The sequence below is a fragment of the Taudactylus pleione genome, unplaced genomic scaffold (genome assembly GCF_031769625.1).
Source record: "Taudactylus pleione unplaced genomic scaffold, aTauple2 ptg000037l, whole genome shotgun sequence".
Lineage (NCBI taxonomy): Eukaryota > Metazoa > Chordata > Amphibia > Anura > Myobatrachidae > Taudactylus > Taudactylus pleione.
Genome location: NW_028284439.1, coordinates 84,877 through 106,688, shown reverse-complemented (window position 1 = coordinate 106,688; position 21,812 = coordinate 84,877). Strand labels below are relative to the sequence as shown.

The 21,812-nt window shown below is 43.6% G+C and overlaps 1 protein-coding gene across 3 annotated transcripts in view; it reads left to right on the top strand.

The window, feature by feature from the left end:
* Positions 1 to 3,636: 3,636 nt before the first annotated feature.
* The window catches only part of LOC148538684 (tripartite motif-containing protein 59-like), a 28,236-nt gene continuing 10,060 nt past the window's right edge, over positions 3,637 to 21,812 (top strand). Inside the window, exons 1-3 of one of the 3 annotated variants that reach the window (XR_015871511.1) lie at positions 3,637 to 3,978; positions 18,752 to 18,914; positions 20,601 to 21,088. The gene's annotated coding sequence lies outside the window, so the exon portion shown is untranslated. Of the gene's footprint in view, positions 3,979 to 14,727; positions 14,811 to 18,751; positions 18,915 to 20,600; positions 21,089 to 21,812 lie in introns of those variants that run through there. The other 2 variants (XR_015871513.1, XM_088452301.1) reach the window with 2 other exon arrangements.

Here is a 21,812-nt window from a genome sequence, read left to right as displayed (position 1 = left end):
CTTCTTGTGACCACATCACATCTTCAGTATTTCATTCATCATTTATCCGGACTCTGTATATCTAATGTATATTAGTATCTGCCTAATGGGACCTTGTTTTACCTGCTTAACAGACTGCACTTAATATCCGGGACTGCTTTCCAGTGTGTTTGCAGAGGCATATTCTTTAGAACTACTAGTGCCTTCCAGATTCTCTGCACTGCTCTGCAGCATTCTAGATCAGTGCCTCCAATCATCTGTCCTCACCTGTGCTTTCTGGTTTATCAATTTCCGAGTGTACCTGCACTTACAGCGTATTCTGGATATTTCAGTCAACACTTCAATTTATTAGTCAATCAGGACTTTGTGTATCCATATCCTTCATCCAGCATTTGTCGTCCTCATCCTAAATTCAGTTTCTATGTGCTGCATTATCCTGGACTGTATTATCATTGCATACCAGCTACTCAGAAATACCTGTGAACATTGTTACATGTTTGCTTATCTACCCTTCTTAAATATTGCATCACCCTGTATGACAATAAATCTTACTAATTCACCTTAATCAAAGTATTGTTTCCTGCAAGTATGATCACACAGGGAAAACACCACTTTAAACCTGACAGGTGATGCGGGGATCCATTTCAATATAGCAGTGTTTTCCCTTCAGCGTGGGAGGCCACTGTCGGGGGAGGCCCAGTGATGTCCCGGTACTCCGCTCCTTCACTAGACCACCAAAGACGTTTTTACATAACAGGATACCGTAAAAACGGTGGGAGTCCCTGGTGTTTGGCCTGGGGGAGAAGGCTTCTTGCTGTTTGCTTCTCCCCCACCCGTTTCCGCCAAAAAGTAATCTCACACTCTCCTCCTCCTCCTCCGCAGACGCTGGACGCCCATCTTTCTCAGCTACTGCTCTGAAAGCTTGGCAGCTAGAGAGTGGTATTTTCTCCTCTCTACCTCACATTATAGTCAGGTCTGTTACCTTTAGGTGTAGCTGTATTTGTGTCAGTGTCGTATACTGTTTTATTGTGCATTCCAGAACTTTCTGTGTGCAGGGTGCTGCTGTGTTATGCTAATACTGTGACAGGATGGTGTAAACAAGGAGGTTCCACTGGCGGCAACTCAGGTTACAGCAATAAAGAAGGTCCCAAGTTCAATGAGACCAGCATTTTTAAAAGAATGATTCTTACTGTATTATATTTTACATGATGTAATATATACCATATATCTTGTATATCTTTGCTGCAATACCTATTTATATACATTTATACTGCATGCCTTGTATACTCTTACTAAAATTCCTATTTGTATAAATTTTACTGCACATCTTGTATTCTTTTGCTGAAGTGGTTATTCGTATACAAGAAATCTATCAATTTGCAATCCTAGTATATTAGCAGTTTTCCCTCCAAAACATTAAAGCCACAACTACCATAGTGTGAACTTTACAGTTCAGTGCACAGTCTTCCTCACAGGCCACTGTACGTGCCCTCTGCTGGAATCGCCATGCAGACTCCTAACACGTCTGCTAAGTGGAATTCTTCCAGAGCTTTCCCAGCGATGGGTGCCTTAAGACCATGTCAGGTTTCAGGTACAGGTTTAGGATCAGGGCGGTTTCAGTAATATTTACTCTGCCCAGTAGCGTCCCTCCCCGCAGTGTCACCTGGTGCGGGGAGAGATGCTGTGTGCGTGGCAAAGGGGGCGTAACATTGTGGGCAGGGAGTGTGGCCATGAGGGAAGAGCATCCTGAACCCCTGTGGTCCCATGCTTTTTACTTTGCGGGGGGGGTGGAGAGGACTGGCTCTCTGAGTGTCAGGAGCAGAGTGCTGCACTTAATACTACAATGCAGCACCCGGCTCCTGTCACTGAGAGGGAGTCTGCACCTTGGTGTCACCCCTCGCATGACGCCACTGACTCTGCCCATGTGTACCACACATTCTGCTCCCATTGTAGATACGCCGTGGGCCTCCGCCCTGACCTAGGCCATGCTCGAACTTACAAAGCAGTTGCCTTTTGTCTAGACTGTTTCCCTCTTGTCTAGACACTATCTCTGCGGGTGCCTCACTTTTGCTCAGTGCACATCGGCTGACTCAGGGCCTGATTCAGCTTGGATTGCAGTTGCTAATTCGCATGCAATTGTCATTTGTTGCGTACTGCGCATGCGTATGCATCAGTGCATGAACAAGCCACTGCGATCAGGACTGCGATCACAGTGGCTACACAAAAACATCACAGAGTGATTGACAGGAAGTGCCGTTTCTGGTTGGTAACGAGGGGGGTGGTCGGGTGAACGTAGGCGTGCCAGTGCGTTTCATCAGCGTTGCAGGGGCGTGCATAAATTATCCACTGCGTGGCCACACGCAGCTTGAGCTCTCATGCCGTGTGACGCAGTTAGCAATTTCTGACCATGTACAAGTGTGCGTGAGTCTGCGATGGTACTCGATTGTGCCGATGATTTCACTATTCTGCTAAGTATTATGGATGTGTGTAATGTAAAGTGGGGGTCCTTATGTAAAGCTGTGGCGGCATAGCAATCGCAATAAATGAGACCGAATAAATGACCGAATGAGATTCAGGAAGGAGAACTGACCCTACCTTTCCCTATGCCTTCCCGTGGTGCTGCGGATCACAGTTCAGTAGTCCAGTTGGTGTTAGCTGCTGCTCCGTTTCTGTGGGTTCCCAGAACTGCTGGTAGTGTGGGAACCTCACCAGGTATCCAGCGGACGGCTAGTGGTAATTGCCACTTTTGTATTGCAGGTCCCCATGGATGGTGCTAATGCAGGAAGCGTCTGGCTTAGAAAGTGACCAGACAGGCACCATGTGGCTCCTGAGCCTAGGCAGGCACCTGTATCACCCAGCGGGTGATCTGGGCCTGCCAAGGGGAGGTGGAATGGAGCAGAAGGGAGGAGGAACAGAACCAGGGAGAGTTGGAATGAACCAGAAGCCCAGTAGGTGCCTTTTTTGTGATTATAGTATAATAATCATTATACACTATATGGGCTCCCATATAGTGAAGAGATGACCCTCTTCTGGTGGGCAGATGACTATGATATACAGCAGAACCCCTCCTAAAAGTGCCATTATAATACATAGATATTCTGCCAGGCAGGAGTGCCACCATCACTGACCTAGTTTAACCTAGTTACATATATGTGCCTTTCACATTGCAATGCCGGGTCGCACTTGGGATTTTATACACAGGTCCATCCTGGCTGAGACCCGACGGGCCGCCATCACATGCTGAGCTGGCGCCGCAGACTCTTCCTATGCTGTGAACGGGGCTCAGGTCGCATCGACCCGGGTTACCTGTTCACACTGCATTGCGAGCCAGGTTATTGCTGGCAGTGTGTAAGGGGTATTAGAGGTCTATTTACTAACAACGATGTTAATTATTTTTTGTTTTACTAATTAATCAATTTAATAAATGAATTCGGATCAACTTATTACAGCTGAAAAATAAGTGGAAGGACAGAAGCTGGCTACAATCTCCTGGGAGAGTCACACAGCGCTGTATGCTCAGCAGCCGGGCAGAGCAGAATATATGCCCTAGCACTATGGGTAGCGGGTCACGTCTCTCCTAAGCGAGCGACGCCCTCAGCTATACCTAGGCAAAATTCGTTTCCCCGGTAGTGGCTGCAGTGCTGCCGAGTGTGACGTGACATGTATGGAGCTGAAGAGAGAGGTGGGGCAGAGCAGAAGCCCGGACGGTTGCAGGAGAAACTTCAGGGATAGTGCAGCTATAGGAGTGCCGGTATGTCTGTGAATGGACTGAGCATGCCCGGTGCCGAACCCATCCCATGGAGGCTGATCCTGGCGTTACCTACAGTTATAGTGTAAACTAATTAGTCATACACAGTGTCAGGTGATCTCCAACAGAGCAGAGACGGACCAGACCACCTAGTTATCCCAGCAGGCGAGCTGTTGCCCCCCGCCTACCGGACCTCCACCTGCCTGGGGACATCATACTGCTGCTGAGCTGAGTGACGGCTACAGACACAGGTAAGTCTCTGCTGTTATGACTTATGACGGGTGTTCCTCGCCGGACAGAATAGAATAATTACATGGGGGGCACCCTCCATACCCTCAGCTCGGTTACAAAGATACTAAGTGCATGTACTAATCTGTAACTGTGTGTGTGTGTTATCAAAGCATGTAATTGTGTATTTTTCAAGATCTACCAACACCTGTCGGTAGGTATCCTAACCCTCTCCCTCCCTGGTGCGTAAACCTAACCTCCCTCTCCCCGCACCCTAAACCAAACCCTTCCCCCATAGTGCCTAAGGCTGCGTACACACCTATAGATATATCTGTCCTATCTGTCAGATGGGAAGGGAAATCTGGTCCGTTTTTCAAGTGCTTGGGAGCAAAAATCTATTGTTATTGGTTCCCGTACATCACCAGATTTTTCTTCCCACCAGACAGACTGGACAGATATATCTATAGGTGTGTACGCAGCCTAACCCCTAATGCTAACCCTCCCCCGTAACCCCGCTACTTACCAGAACATGCAAGAGGCATAATAAAAGGGTGCACAAGACAGAAGCTGAAAAGGGAGGGATTGTAATGAACTATGATTTGTTATAATAATGGGTTTTGCCATTAATCAAATGGCCCTGTAAATCCTGTGGTGTGTGTGTGTGTGTGTGTGTGTGTGTGTGTGTGTGTGTGTGTGTGTGTGTGTGTGTGTGTGTGTGTGTGTGTGTGTGTGTGTGTGTGTGTGTGTGTGTGTGTGTGTGTGTGTGTGTGTGTGTGTGTGTGTGTGTGTGTGTGTGTGTGTGTGTGGTCCAATACAATCATTTAGCAAGAGATCAACAAACTTTATTTTGAAATATATGAATTGTCTGTATAACAAAGATGTTACAGTTACTTTTACTTTGGTTCATGTAGCTGAAAATACAATAACATGTCTTGGCAAAGATAAAATATAGAAAACTATTTTGAAGGAGTTTTTGTAAACATAAGGAGTATCTTGGAATAAATAATTTGAGGGCACTTTGAATAAATGTACACAAATTACAGGATACTTCATATAAATAAACACACTTTGGGTGGGTACTAGGAGAATACTTGGCATCTCTCGGGCTCACATATGGAGGAAAAAAGTGGTTTGTTGCATTAAACAGTTTCTTCTATCATGTAAAATGTCTGTAATGTTACAGCCTAATTAAATGTTAACTTTTTAAAAAACCTAATTTATCCTAACATACTTTATCAAGCCTACATAATATATTGAAACATTTGTATTTCTCAAACATGAACTGAGCTATTCAGAACACTTCCCGAAATACACACAGATAACTATACAAAAGTACTGTACAATAACAGAAAATAATGTGGGGACATTTTCTGGCACAACATTCAAGAAAATGGATATTGAGCCATTAAAATTAAGAAATGAATGTACAGCAAATCTACTGGTTATCAATTGTAGTACCATGCATACCTTCTATATCAAGGTAATACCATGCATACCTTCTATATCAAGGTATTAAAATATAGCAAAGGTGTTGGTAGGTCTCCAGAGACACAGGCAAAATAGACTTCTGATGCTCTTTGTTCCCGGTTAACGGAGCTGATAAGTCAGTAGTCTATTTTACCTGTGTCTCTGGAGACCTACCGACACCGTTGCTATATTCCGAGACTTCACCGGTATCCTGCATACAGGTATAGCCTTATACTGGGAGACTGCATACAGAAGTCGGATCTTCTCTTACTAAGTTGTAGTGAACCTTCAGTGCCGCCCTAGTGGGTAATTGAGACAACCTGGAGTGTCATGAATCGGCGTTGTGATTATCAGCTTCACACAGGGACATTCTATACACCCCGTTGATCAGAAGTATTCATACGGTGAGAGTTACTTCCATCAGTTACAGCCATTGACAACTGCACAAATTAGCTGGGAGGCCACTGGTAATTAGAACTCCGGAGGCTGAATATTAACAGTCCTTTAATAAGTACTTTTTTTATGAGAGGCGTCTTATCATGTTCTGAATGCTATTGGCAATAAGCAATTTAATATTTTATGGTATCTTTTTAATATGAGAAACTTGTTTAGTTGTGGCTCTACCAGTGCTTATTATCTACATTATACTTTTGTATATGTATATTGATTATGTCTATAAATGTTTTGATAATTTATTTAGCATCTTGACTCATCAATTTTCTGCCATTACAAATAGTAGTACTGTATTTGCGCACCACCCACATTATTTATTATGAAATAGTGCCTATCACACTTGGAACCTCATTCAGACCCGCTCGCAAGTGGGTCGATGTTTAGGCCCTACGCACGCGCAAGCCCTGGAGCTAGAGAGAAATTCTATCGCTCCGCAGCTCACTACAAAAGGGGCGACTGTCGATGGTGATCGATAGCTCGCCCCATTTTGTAGGCGTGGCGGGGGGGTGGATTCACAAACGGAGGCGTTCCTTAAGGTACACCTGCTTTTTTGTGGGCAGCCGCACTAACATCAACAGTGATGTCAGTGGGGAGCTTCATGCTCGATCAGAGCAGGAATCTCCCTGGGGCTTGCGGTTGCGGAGACCCAATAGGGTCTCGTCGTAAGCCCTGATGGTCTTGACCATCGCGACCATCAACCTGGTTTGTCGCTAAAGCTGTGGGTGGTAACCCACAGCTTAGCTAGCGAGTAGGAGGCCGCACTTCAAAAGAAAATCGTCCGCCCTCATTCAGAGCGACTGCTCGCATTTTGCGAGCACCTCTGAATGAGGGCCATGGTTCTTACCAGGAAGTCCATGTGAAGTGCAAACAGGAGTCAAAGGGACCTTCATCTTAATTGGTCTCCGATCTACTTCTATTTCCAATGAACTTCTAATTTAACTGGAATAAATGCTTAATTGTAGGATCCTGGATAACTGGCCTGTTGGTCAAGGCTCTATATAGCAGCAATAGTTGTTATCCAAGGTGAGGTGCTCCAGAGTAAGGAGTCTCAAATCAGTGTTGCAAACACTGGACATCTCCGTATGTCCCCTCTAATATCAGCGTCGATTACTACCTCCACCAAAATGCTATTACATATGGCCCAGTCTGTTCATTTCTCTATAAACTGTCTTCTACTTTGTACTAACTTTTATTTTACAAATTAAAGATGCATTCCCGAAGCCTAATCAATGCATTTTAATTTTGCTAGTTGAAAAACTAATATAAGCTAAGACCGTGCATCTACACTTTCTGACCCATTCCATTTGCTTTATTTCACTTTGCAGTAATTTCAAAATTATCTGCATTGTTCTAAAGTTTTATCACTCAATAAACTGATGGGATTTTATGGTAGCGTTCATTATAATTAGTACACTATGCAGAGGGGACAGCTAGAGAACACTTTTTGAGTGCTGTGTTAAAAAACAAGGACAAAGTTTTGTCTATGACCTAAACAGGCATTACTTTTCATTGTCGCGGTATACTGTATATATGATCCCTATATTTCTGTTTTTGACATCCCACTTGCCTCTATTCCCAATAGCACATGAAACCTCCTGGTGCCTTGATCAGTCTAAAATTATGGTTACAAATTGTCCTATTCCAGCTCACATCAGCACCGCGGATATTCCAGGTGAGCAGGAAATGAAGACTGAATACAACTTTGTTAAGACTGTTGTAAACTCAACCTTTATAATGGACTCTGGTGGCGTTACGGGCTGCTGTTCAATCAAGCCACATAACTCCCAAGCAGTTACTTACAGACTGGCCATTTGTCACACGGTTAGAAAATATATTTTTCCTACAGAAAATACATAGATACAGTGGCGGGCTGGGCCGGGGGGCAGGGTGCCATGTGCCCCCCGGGCCGCAGCGTCATGCGGGCCGCGGGCAGTCTGTGTCACTGTGACACAGACTGCACCGCGTGTGTAGCGCTGACCGGACGGAGTTCGGTCAGCGCTACACAGCACAAACACACAGCCGCCGGCTCCGGCAGCTGTGTGTTTGCTTTAGCAGCTGATGAGAGTCAGACAGACTCTCATCGGCTGCTGCTCCCACTGCCAGAGCCGGACACCTTCCGGCTCCCGCAGTGGGTAATGGGAGTGATGCGTCACTCCCATAATGCAAAGCGGCGGACAGAGGAGCTGATCTCGGCTGCGGGACCAGGAGCAGGAGCGGGTGTCAGGTAAGTGTTTGTTTTTTTTAATTTTTTTTATTATGTCTCTACTGCGGGGGGGGACTCCTGGGAGCACTACAAGGGGGGGGGGGGACTCCTGGGAGCACTACAAGGGGGGGGGGGACTCCTGGGAGCACTACAAGGGGGGGGGGACTACTACTACTGGGAGCACTACAAGGGGGGGGGACTACTACTACTGGGAGCACTACAAGGGGGGGGACTACTACTACTGGGGACACTACAAGGGGGGGACTACTTCTACTGGGGTCATTACAAGGGCAGGACTACTACTACTGGGGGCACTACAAGGGGGGGACTACTATTGGGGGCACATCAAGGGGTGTACTACTACTGGGGGGGACTACTACAAGGGGCACTACAATCGGAGGGGACTACTACTAGGGGCATTGCATAGGAGGGAGGGTACTACTACTAGGGGCACTACATAGGGGGGAGGGGGCTACCACTGGGGGCACTGCATCGAGGGACCACAGCTGGGGGCTCTATATAAAGGGCAATAGTGGGGGTACTGCATAGGGGGAAGACTACAACTGGGGCCACTATTTAAGGGGCACTGCATAAGGGTTACCACTACTGGGGGCACTATATAAGGGGCTTACTACTGGGGGCACAAGGGGCACTGCATAGGGGGGATCACTACTGGGGCACTACTCGAGGCCTGCATAAGGGTGTCCTGTGGCACTGCATATGGGCACTACGACAAGGGGCTGCCCCTAATCTTTATTTTTACCTTACATTAATCCCATATGGACCCGCCTCCTCCCTAGAACACTTGAGGAGGGGGGGGGGCGCCGTAGTACGCACGTTCTTTCGGGCACCCTGGCTACACGCTACTCCTCTGCCAGGGCCACCTGCATGCATTTGCCCCCCAGGATAAAAGTTGCCAGCCAGCACCTGGATATTACATACAATTTAAACAGAACAATTTGTTAATTTGCCCACCAAGACGAAATGGGCTTCACTGCTACAGCTCCCAAAAAGTGCAGCCCCATATGTGAGCATATACCACAGAACAGAATGCCCTTGCTTGGAGATGATTGCTGCTGCAGATGCTGTTGAGCACAGACTATCAGGATGACACAGTCCAGCATGCTCTGAAATGGCGGAGGACAGTGGGAGGTACAGGGAGTGTCTAGAAGGTAGTGTCCAATAAGTAGGTCATCCGGTTGGACGTACACACTAGGCGATGTGCATCATTCTTCAGGCGCTCTTCACTGCTCCCTCCACCGACGGAATGCCATGCCGCTGGCTTATATAAGCCAGCCGAGGGGTGGGGCAATGATGTCACGACTTGCGATGGCCATCTTGAATTTTAAAAATGGTGCTCAGGCACCATTTTTGACATTGACACCGCTACTGAACTCTGAATGGCTGGGATCCAGGCCTGCTGCCATGCCCACTACCTCTGCTGGGTCCCCGCCGCTGCTAACGCCTGCACCACCGCTTGGTCCCCGCCACTGCTAACGCCCCCACCTCCTCCAGATCCTGCCGCTGCTTATGCCCCCACCTCCGCCTGGTCCCGCCGCTGCTAACATCCGCTATCTCTGCCGGGTCTCACCGCCGCTAACGCCCACACTTCCAGCCATGTTTGTTCACCCAGGTGAAGCCACTGTACACCCCCTGCAGGATACCACCTACTGAGCATGCGCAGCAAGTTGGAACTCCCTATCTCTATAATGGGGCATTTGTGGGCTACTAGTTTAAAAACTAACTGTCTCAATAACCTGAACCCCAAAAGGCCCTACCCTGGAACAAGAGCTACCTAACAAAACAAACCCTAAGTCCTAATTCGGCCTCTACCCTGAGTTATGCCTTTTCCAAAAATCTCTCATAGACAAAAGCAGAAAAGTGTCAGTTTTGACCAAACAGGAAGTGGAAGAAAAAAACTGACAGTTTAAACTTTAGATTGTTCCCAATTACTAATTTTTTATATTTTTTGCCCTGAGATTTGGCATGCAGCACCCAGCGGCAGTTCTACCCATCCACGCCAAATTTCAGCTCAGTACGTCCAATAGCTTTTGAGATGTAGCCCCTGAAACACCATGCCCCCATCTCTGGAATTCCCTATCGGAGAATTCTGTTTATTTGATGCAGCCTTAATATAAGCCCATAATAATAATGTGTGTGTGTATATATTATATATATATATATATATATATATATATATATATATATACACAAATCTGTGACCTGGCACTCAAGACCCACCTCGGGGTAACTGGCTCCAGTGCCTTCCCAGGAGGACAGCACCCCCAACAGATATACAACCTACAACAGGCGGCACTCGGAGACTTTGGAATCAATACATGTGTATCCTGAGGACGGGGATACGTTCCCCGAAACGTAAAATAAAGCACAGTCTTTTTTATTGACTCCAAAGTCTACGAGTGCCGCCTGTTGTAGGTTTGTGTGTGTGTGTATGTGTGTGTGTGTATGTATATGTGTATATATATATATATATATATATATATATATAATAGTCCGGCACTCACGAAAATCCGAGTCTTTGTGTGCTCAGGTGCCTCCCACTAAAGAAAAAGTATGCAGCACGAAAAGTAGTGGCACTCTGAGACTTAACAGCAAATAGCAAACTCACCTTGACAAAGGGGCGGTGTTGCCCCGAAACGTTGGTCTATGTTCCTGGTTATGGAATAAACGTTGTACGTTTGCTATTTGCTGTGAAGTCTCAGAGTGCCACTACTTTTCGTGCTGTATATATATATATATATATATATATATATATATATATATATATATATATAATCTGAACAATAGTGATTGTGGCACTAATGCATACGATCACCCCAAAGTGAACTAAAAGCTGTGAATAAGAACAATGAATACGTCCTTTTATCTTTTCGTTGTATTGCACTCCCCGTCTCTTTCTTGTGGCAGCTCTTTGTTCAAATCCAATGGCTCACATTGGAAAACAAATCTAGAAGTTATGATGACAAAAAAGCGCCTCCTAGTGCAACACATATGGAATCTTCCACGTGATAATTAAATTATTTACAGTGCACACGTACCATGTAACAAGGCAAAAAGTTTTAGTTTTTGCCAACATAAACTTTTGGTGTAGTAATCTCCCACCACAGATTCTTGTGATCTTGAACTCGTGTTTTTCAAATAAGGACCAAACAAACAGATGGTAGATAATTTTAGAAAGTATACAAATACAATTTATTAATTAAGCGTATATATCCATACATACATCTCAGTAAAAGAAGTAAAGCTTATCTGGACAGTAGAACAAAGCTCTCAGGTCTGGAACAGTCCAAAAGGAGGTATGCCTCAACGCGTTTCGTCTTATCACAAATATCAGGACTTCATCAGGAGACATTCCTACCAAAATGTAACATTTCTACCAAAATGTATAAGCTCTTTCCAGGTAGACGTACATTGTTTATTTACATAGTATGTTTATACGTTTAATATTCCGACAGCGGGGATTCTGGCGGTCAGAATGCAGATGCCAGAATCTCGACTCTTATCGGAATGCTGGCGCCGACATCCCGAAGTAAAGTAGCCGGGTTAGAGGGAGGTTAGGCACTAGTTAAGTTTAGGCATTGGGGGCGGGAGGGTTAGGTTTAGGCAATAGGAGGGAGGTTAGGTTTAGGCACCGGGGAGGTAGGGCTAGGTTAGGTATACTTATCTTCAGCCATCGGGATGCTAACCTAGTCAGGATTCCGTAGTCAGGATTCTTACTGCCGGCATCCCGTACCAACCCCATATGGAGTCTACACTTGGTGGTCTAGATCATTTTTAGTAGCCAGTACATTCAAATTGATACTAAATATCAATCCCCAGATGCAGAAATGTATCTCTTTTCTAGATGTTTCTCATTTACTGGCTATTTAAATCACAGTGGTACATATATAGATAAGTGTTTCATCCAATATAATTGTATATCTGTTTATAATTTGAATTTAATATTTTCGTTATCTTCACAAACTAGCCACCAGTGTTGCTTCTCATGTAGTTTAACTGTATATTGCCCAGTCTCTCAGGAGCAGGAGACTAGTCCACGCTGAGAATGTATGTGCTCCCAGTGTGTAGATCCATGCTGCAGGCCCCCTGTTAATTGCAGCCAACAGTAAGTAATGGCCCTACCTATAGCCCCATGTAATGGGGATAATTACTCTTCCACGGTGGGGGAGTGAGCCTTCCCAGCGTGTGTTAGTGATGTGGTCCCCCTGGCTATTTACGGCTCACAGTAAGTTCGTGTGATGCCGCTACATATAACCCTATATAACAGCCCAGTAAATATTTTGTCACATTGGGATAGTGTGCATTCCCAACGTGTGTGTACAAATGCTACTGTTCTCCCGGCTGTGGGCGGCTTCTGGCAGATGGATTTTTTAAACATTCAAACAGTCATAGGAGATGGTTGGCACACAGTGAAACTGCCTAACACGTGTTTCGCTGTTGAGACTTTTTCAAAGGCCACTCACATTTTTTGAGTGTCCTCATACCTGCGGCTTTGTTTGCGCCATATAGCCCCTCCCTGCACACCAGGTATCGGGAGACTCTGCCACACTAAAAATGTGTCTTATTTGCAAAAATAAAACAACTAGAAGCAACAAAACTACTTTGCTAGATTGCACTGATCAATTTGATATGTGACATTGGTATATCTGTGTGCAAATGAGTCTCTGATTCTATACGAATAGCTAAGATGCAGCCACTGCAGTTTTTTCTCGTGACAAGTACCATTGAGCTTCATCTTCGACTTTGTGTTTACCAAAACTGAATGTCTTATGGTGTATGAGGACACATCTGTACCCCTGGAAGTATGCAAGGGAGCATAAAAATCTCAATAGGGCACTGTGCAAACGTCACATGAAAGTCTTCCTCATATTACTTTAGTAGCGCACCTTTCAATAAAATAAAGTTTGTTATTTCTCAAAATACTGCTCTGCTTTCATCTAATCATAGGTGCAGGGTATGTAAAAGCAGTCATTATACATGTAACTGATGTTTTTTATTATATTGTGCACCTTGAAATACACTTGGGGGAGCAAAACGGGTAGAGAATGATATCCTATAGGCCGACTCTGAGAAGGTGAATGTGATAGGGTAGGGTTGGGCAATAAATGGCCCCCCAGCTTTTTGTAGAACTACAAATGCCAGCATGTCTTGCCAGTTTTACTATTTGGCCATGCTAAAACTTGGAAGGCATGCTGGGAATTGTATTTCAACAACAGCTGGAGGGCAACTTATTGCCCATCCCTGCAATAGGGGGAATGTTTAAATATTAGTGCAAACCTAGCAGCAAAATGAGTCCAAAGCTGGTTTTTATGCTGCACAGATGTAAATCACAGTCAGTGTTCTTGCGAGTTGCTATGTTTTCCTCAAATTGCATACCATCAGCTTCAGGGCTGCCATCAGAAATGGTGGGGCCCGGGACTGACAAAATAGGCAGATTATTGGAGCCAGTCTCTGTCCAGCATTTTTTCCCACTCCCCCCCCCCCCCCCCTGTTATTAGATCCAGTCTCTGCCCGCTGTGCACACCTTTCTTGGCACTTACCATATTTCCTTGAAGAAGTCTTCAGCTTCTTCTCTCCCTCTTCCCCAGCACTGCAGACGCTGGTCCAGCTTCTCTCGATCCGCGGCTCCTCCTACCTCAGGCTCTCCCTCCAGAGGCGCGGAGCGACGTGATGACGTCACGTGCGCCGACCTCAATGCAGCACACTATATTGACATTCCGGGGCAGATGGATGTTGGTTGGCGGAGGAGCGGCCCGAGCGGGCCCGCTGCCTCTTCCATTATTGGGACCGGGGTGGCGGCCGGTACCAGCGGCTGGGCTGCCCCTTTTCTTCTGGTCGCTGCAAGCTGTGCAGTGGCGAAAACGGGCAAGCGCCGGTGGCCCCCCCTCCTTCAGCTAGGGGCCGGGCCCGGGACTCCAGTTCCGGCAGTCCCCCCCTGACGGCGGCCCTGATCAGCTTATGACTTTGAACTCTTGAATCTGAATCTTACCGTGGTGCTTTTTATATTAGATTTGTGGCTTACATTACAGGATTCTATTCTTTATATTCTTTTAACCCCAAAAAAATTTTTTTATTATGGCAAAAAGTCAGAACAAGACAAACTTGTAAGGGCAATGCAGAATTGGTACGAAGCACAAAACTACCCATCAGTATATGAATGAAAAGGTATAACCATGAACTACAAGTATTATGCTTGGCATTTTATGTCATAGGAGGTCAATCCAATTAGGTGCGAGTTTGCAAGTGCAATCAAAGGGTGAGTTTCATGAAACTCACCCTTTGCATAAATCCTCGCTCCCGAGAAACGCGTAATCCAATTAGAAATGCCTACTCACGGTGACGGTGTGCAAATTTTCTATAGCATGCGACTTGGGAGAAGGGTATGAAAAAGTGGGAAAACCATCCTGGACCTCCAAAAAGTGAATTTAGTTAGCGGGACCGTATAGAAGGCTGTTAGCTCTTACTTACGTTTTGGGCTGCGTTTGCAAGAGTGCTTATATTTTAAGTGCTTCATTTAAAGTGTAAACTAGAATTTTTAAATTGAAGCCGGAGTTATTCAGGAGTCATTACTAACTATACTTCGACCTGGGAAAGACTGATGTGATTTTTCATTTCTTATCATCCACAGGTAATCTAACTACTGCTCCCAGCATATCTTCCTGCTTGGTGTTTCTTTTACACAGCCTTTAAAATTGCTAGGTAATCTAACTACTGCTCCCAGCATATCTTCCTGCTTGGTGTTTCTTTTACACAGCCTTTAAGATTGCTAGGTAATCTAACTATAGAGAATTTCATATAGTTTTAAAATCTGTACCAAGGCAGGAATTTACTCTGTATCTGTGTTTGTGGGTTGTCCTCTCACCATTTGTTTATTTGCTTGCTGACCCTTTACTGTTTGGGGAGGGGTAGAATCAGTGTGGACACCTGGTTTCAGCCATACTTATTACTTACATTTTGGGCTGCTAAGCCAGGGCTGCGTTTGCAAGAGTGCTTATATTTTAAGTGCTTCATTTAAAGTGTAAACTAGAATTTTTAAATTGAAGCCGGAGTTATTCAGGAGTCATTACTAACTATACTTCGACCTGGGAAAGACTGATGTGATTTTTCATTTCTTATCATCCACAGGTAATCTAACTACTGCTCCCAGCATATCTTCCTGCTTGGTGTTTCTTTTACACAGCCTTTAAAATTGCTAGGTAATCTAACTACTGCTCCCAGCATATCTTCCTGCTTGGTGTTTCTTTTACACAGCCTTTAAGATTGCTAGGTAATCTAACTATAGAGAATTTCATATAGTTTTAAAATCTGTACCAAGGCAGGAATTTACTCTGTATCTGTGTTTGTGGGTTGTCCTCTCACCATTTGTTTATTTGCTTGCTGACCCTTTACTGTTTGGGGAGGGGTAGAATCAGTGTGGACACCTGGTTTCAGCCATACTTATTACTTACATTTTGGGCTGCTAAGCCAGGGCTGCGTTTGCAAGAGTGCTTATATTTTAAGTGCTTCATTTAAAGTGTAAACTAGAATTTTTAAATTGAAGCCGGAGTTATTCAGGAGTCATTACTAACTATACTTCGACCTGGGAAAGACTGATGTGATTTTTCATTTCTTATCATCCACAGGTAATCTAACTACTGCTCCCAGCATATCTTCCTGCTTGGTGTTTCTTTTACACAGCCTTTAAAATTGCTAGGTAATCTAACTACTGCTCCCAGCATATCTTCCTGCTTGGTGTTTCTTTTACACAGCCTTTAAGATTGCTAGGTAATCTAACTATAGAGAATTTCATATAGTTTTAAAATCTGTACCAAGGCAGGAATTTACTCTGTATCTGTGTTTGTGGGTTGTCCTCTCACCATTTGTTTATTTGCTTGCTGACCCTTTACTGTTTGGGGAGGGGTAGAATCAGTGTGGACACCTGGTTTCAGCCATACTTATTACTTACATTTTGGGCTGCTAAGCCAGGGCTGCGTTTGCAAGAGTGCTTATATTTTAAGTGCTTCATTTAAAGTGTAAACTAGAATTTTTAAATTGAAGCCGGAGTTATTCAGGAGTCATTACTAACTATACTTCGACCTGGGAAAGACTGATGTGATTTTTCATTTCTTATCATCCACAGGTAATCTAACTACTGCTCCCAGCATATCTTCCTGCTTGGTGTTTCTTTTACACAGCCTTTAAAATTGCTAGGTAATCTAACTACTGCTCCCAGCATATCTTCCTGCTTGGTGTTTCTTTTACACAGCCTTTAAGATTGCTAGGTAATCTAACTATAGAGAATTTCATATAGTTTTAAAATCTGTACCAAGGCAGGAATTTACTCTGTATCTGTGTTTGTGGGTTGTCCTCTCACCATTTGTTTATTTGCTTGCTGACCCTTTACTGTTTGGGGAGGGGTAGAATCAGTGTGGACACCTGGTTTCAGCCATACTTATTACTTACATTTTGGGCTGCTAAGCCAGGGCTGCGTTTGCAAGAGTGCTTATATTTTAAGTGCTTCATTTAAAGTGTAAACTAGAATTTTTAAATTGAAGCCGGAGTTATTCAGGAGTCATTACTAACTATACTTCGACCTGGGAAAGACTGATGTGATTTTTCATTTCTTATCATCCACAGGTAATCTAACTACTGCTCCCAGCATATCTTCCTGCTTGGTGTTTCTTTTACACAGCCTTTAAAATTGCTAGGTAATCTAACTACTGCTCCCAGCATATCTTCCTGCTTGGTGTTTCTTTTACACAGCCTTTAAGATTGCTAGGTAATCTAACTATAGAGAATTTCATATAGTTTTAAAATCTGTACCAAGGCAGGAATTTACTCTGTATCTGTGTTTGTGGGTTGTCCTCTCACCATTTGTTTATTTGCTTGCTGACCCTTTACTGTTTGGGGAGGGGTAGAATCAGTGTGGACACCTGGTTTCAGCCATACTTATTACTTACATTTTGGGCTGCTAAGCCAGGGCTGCGTTTGCAAGAGTGCTTATATTTTAAGTGCTTCATTTAAAGTGTAAACTAGAATTTTTAAATTGAAGCCGGAGTTATTCAGGAGTTAAACAGGAGGAGAACAGAAGGAGAAACTAACAAAACAACTATTCCTGCTATTAGGACTGGTTTTTAAAAACCACCACACTACCACCATGCATATGGATTGTGCCTGTACCTGGATTCCCAATGCTGCTCACATCCACCCTGACCACCTCATGCAATCTGCTTATCCACCCCAACTATGCCATACCGAACGACGCACCAAATTGACCCCTCTAATGGACCTTGGTTGTGGCCCTAAATCTTGAGGCTTGGTGAAATTTGGATCAACTCATTGTCCTTTCCTCTTAAGTTTAAACTAACCTTTACATAAATGTTATAATACTGTCACCCTTGTATCCAGCCCATCTGTGTCACCCCAGTCTGTCTGCCACCTCCCCTTAGAATGTAAGCTCTCACGAGCAGGGCCCTCTTCCCTCATGTGCTTCTCCTTCACTTGATTATACTTTAATATACAACCGTACCACACCCTTGGTTGCTGACACCATGCTGCTTATCTAAGTGTTATGCAGCAATGTATTAATCCTGTATCTGTCCTGCATTGTTTGTACTGTTAATAACTGTTTTCTTGTGTGCTCATTTGTTTATGTACATTGTAAGGCGCTGCGGAACCCTTGTGGCGCCATATAAATAAAGGATAATAATAATAATAATAATAATAATAATAGTGGGCATAAGGAAAGTACTGGCGGTTTTAAATAGTGTCAAATGGTTGATTTGTGTATTTTTATAAAAAAGCAAACTTTTTAGTTTAATCTCAAACGAATTAAACGAAAAAATGCAAACAAAATTGAAAAAAGGTGATTTCGTGGTAATTTGAGGCCAGTTTAAATTTTTTCAAAAAATTGTAAAAAAATAAAAAGCAATATTTCAGTTAAAAAAATACTTTAATTCAATTTGGAATGCCTAAACTTACAAAAAAGTTGATTTGGGGGTAATTTGAGGCAATTTTTTAAACCCAAAAATTACATGTAATTATTGGACCAATTAAGATAATTGAAAACTTCTAAATGGCTAACTAGTCATTTTGGGGGGGGGACTAGTTGAGGGGTTCTACACTGTGTACCGACATTTTTTATCTTACAATAAAGACTTTTCCCCACCATCTCACACCCTCAGGAAGGTGTGCATAAAATGTTTTCTTCGCAATACAAGTTTGCCATGAAGACGTCTCGCACAAGCCAACGTACACCTAATTGGATTGACCCTATCAGTGGCAAATACGAGTATCACAAAAACAAAGAATCGTCCAAAGAACCTATAAGCCATTTTTTCTTTAAACTCTAAAGAAGATCCAAAATGTATATGACCTGTATAACAAGAACAACTTCAAAATAAATCCTAAAATGAAAAAGGAGAAAGAAAAGGAAATACTTATCTACCTCAATTTATAAAAGATTTGTAATCCATCCAGAGAGTTTGGGTGCAAAGGTGCTTACACTAGATGGTTTTTTTTAACAATTTGCCCGATTCCTACGCATCAGAATGACAAATTGTTCAAATTAGCAAGTATGTACGCACTATGAGCACTCCCGTGGCGGCGACCCTCGCATTTTCAGGCCGCCCCTACATGCAGCTCAATCTGACAATCTCATTAACGATTTACAGCAAATCGTGCCATGTGTACGCTCTACCGAACTATATGTCTTTCCGACCTGGTTGATGCGGACGTCACCTGAGAGGCACTCCCTGGACACTCCCCTCCTCCATTTTGTGTCAGGATCATCAGAGTGATCTACAGCAGCACCAGCAGGATCCATTCTTCTCATCGGTATGTATTCATGCCTGCCACCCTCTATGCTGTGTACTGCTGCTGACCCCCAATGTTATGCTGCTGACCCCCAATGCTATGCTGCTGACCAACATTGTTACCCTGTGATGTCCATACTTATATTACTCCCATTTTTCTATTCAATTTTGCAGTTCGCTTTTAGCTTTTTGATGTTTTGTGAAAAATTGAAAAGGCAACCTCTCTGTTATGTCCATGCATGCACCCCTATTCGATAATAAATCTACATGAAAAAGGTTGACAATGTCTAGACAGACACCAGATGTTAGACATACAAAAGGTCGACATGGTCAAAAGGTTGACATGAAAATGGTCGACGCGTGATTTTTTTTTGTTTGCTAACCCTAATCTTCACCCTAACCGTGAGGGTAGGTCCCTAATCCTCCCTCCTGGTGCCTAACCCTAACCGTCGGGGTAAGTGCCTAACCCTATCTGTCGGGGTAAGTGCCTAACCCTATCTGTCGGGGTAAGTGCCTAACCCTCCAGTAAGTGCCTAACCCTAAAAAAAAGTGTCAACCATTTAGATGTCGACCATTTTCACGTCGACCTTTTGTCCCTGTCAAGCCTTGTCTTGTCTAACATCTGGGGCAAAGTGTAATAGGGTGAGAGTTTAGAAAATGTGAGGGTTTAGCAGTAAACTCTCACATTGGTCGAGTTTTATTTTCAAAATGGGAAAACATCTGAATGAGATTTTAAATTGTGAGAGATTTTGTTTAGTCTGAAAAACATGAAAGTTTGCTCTGTTGCTTTGTTTTCGGACTCTATTACATTGGCCGAGTTTAAAAAGTGTGATGAAACTCTCACATTTTCTAAACTCTTACCCTGTTACATTTGGCCCCTGGTGTCTCTCTAGACATTTATAATGTGGTCTGGCTTACCTTAAATTTAAAAAAAAAAAGGACAATGTCCTTGTAAGAATGAATCTTGTTAATGAAGTTTTATCCTAATATACACTATTTTAACATAAGTTTTTATTTTTTACTTAAAAAAATACTGTAAATTGTATGGATATTAAAAATTGTACACACCGTTAAACAATTAAAACTTTATTAAAAAAAGAAAGGCAACATTAACAACTACATATGTAAAATTAAAAACAGTAGCATTATAAACAAACTTTAGAAATTTCAATAAAAAATGATATTACAAAACCTTAAAACCTAGGATTTGTAAAGGCCCCCACTGATTAGGGGCTGCATCATATTTCTTATATGGCCACCCCCTTACTGGGGGTAGCCAGACAGTGATTAGTAGGGATGTGCAGGCTCGGATAGGTTCGAGTTTGCACGTGGAGTTCGGATTTTTCCCTCCAAAAAAACGGAACTCAGAAAGAGGCAAAACGTCATCTTGCACGGACGAACATCATCATTCCTGGACTTTTGTCCAGGAATGATGATGTTCGTCCGTGCAAGATGACGTTTTGCCTCTTTCTGAGTTCCGTTTTTTTGGAGGGAAAAATCCGAACTCCACGTGCAAACTCGAACCTATCCGAGCCTGCACATCCCCAGTGATTAGTAGTCCCAAATTTACTGTTTTTGATCCCATTAATGGGAAATCACCCACCCTCCTATCCTTTAGCCATTTCAATTGTCAATTGATTTCCAATGTGTTTTGCAATGAGTTCCTGTATGCACAGACTTTATTTGTAAATTTTATATTTTTTTGCAGATATGGCTATGGAGAAGAATAAAGAATTCTGGACCAGTTTCATATAGTTTTACAGCGAAAAGGAGTGCCTTTGGAAAGTCAAAGGCAAAGACTACAAATAAAATCAGCGTCCTCCAGGAATTGGCAGATTGCAGCAAATCTCAACACAATTATGCCAGCATCGAATGGGCTCGAAAAAAAAAAAATTTGAGAACCGTGTTCCTTAAAGAACACAAAAAGGTCAAAACTTCCAAGATGACATCCACCAACCCCACTCTGGTACTATGACCTTTTAAAATTCACCCTGGACCAGGACTCGCAGCACCCATCTCTGAGCACATTGGATCATCCTCTTGGAGAAGAGGTGAAAGATTTTGGGGAAACGTCCAGCATTGATTTGTTAAGTGAAGACACAGTGCAAACACACTATGCAAAATGTTCTATCATCCATAAAAAAGATTAAACCTGGCCTCTATAGTTTATTTTATGCAGTCTTTCTGCCATGACACTGCCCCCACTCCATTAAAATAGATCAGGTATTCCTCCCTGACCTGTTTTGCATATGTAGGGGCAGTTTGTACTACCCCTGATGCTGCCACAGAAGACCACCGATCCATGTCCTCTGGGTGGTCTGGGTTCTCTGGCATAGCTGTGGTTGTTGTCCTTTGTCGGATGGTCTTCCGCCTAAGAAAATTATGCAGGACATAGTATGCCAAGACGACCCAGTCTTTCTTGTCAACAAGCAGGTTGATGGCTGTGTGGAAGATCCAGGAGCAGTTGCTTAAGATTCCAAACGAGTTCTCCGCAATATGGCATGCTCTTGAAAACCTGTAATTGTAGATACGCTTCTCCTTGGTCAGTCCCCTGTGCGCATACGGCTTCATAATGTGCTCGTCTAGTGCGAAGGCCTAGTCAGCCATGAACACAAAATTCAGCCCGTGCTTAGTTTCCTCAATCGACGGTAAATTGAGGGTTTTGGAGATGAGCTTCTCATAAAAAGCCTTCTGTTTTAAGGACCCACCATCAGAAGCACAAACATTGTTGACAATATCCACAAATAGAAATTGTAGTTTGCACTGACCACAGCCATGAGAACAATGCAGAAGAATCCCTTGTAATAGGATCCGGTGTTGGCAGGTGGGATGATGTGCATATGCTTGCTATCTATCGCTCCCCCGCAGTTAGGGAAGTTCCACCATCATCCAAAATACTCAGCAATGCTTTTTCATTCCT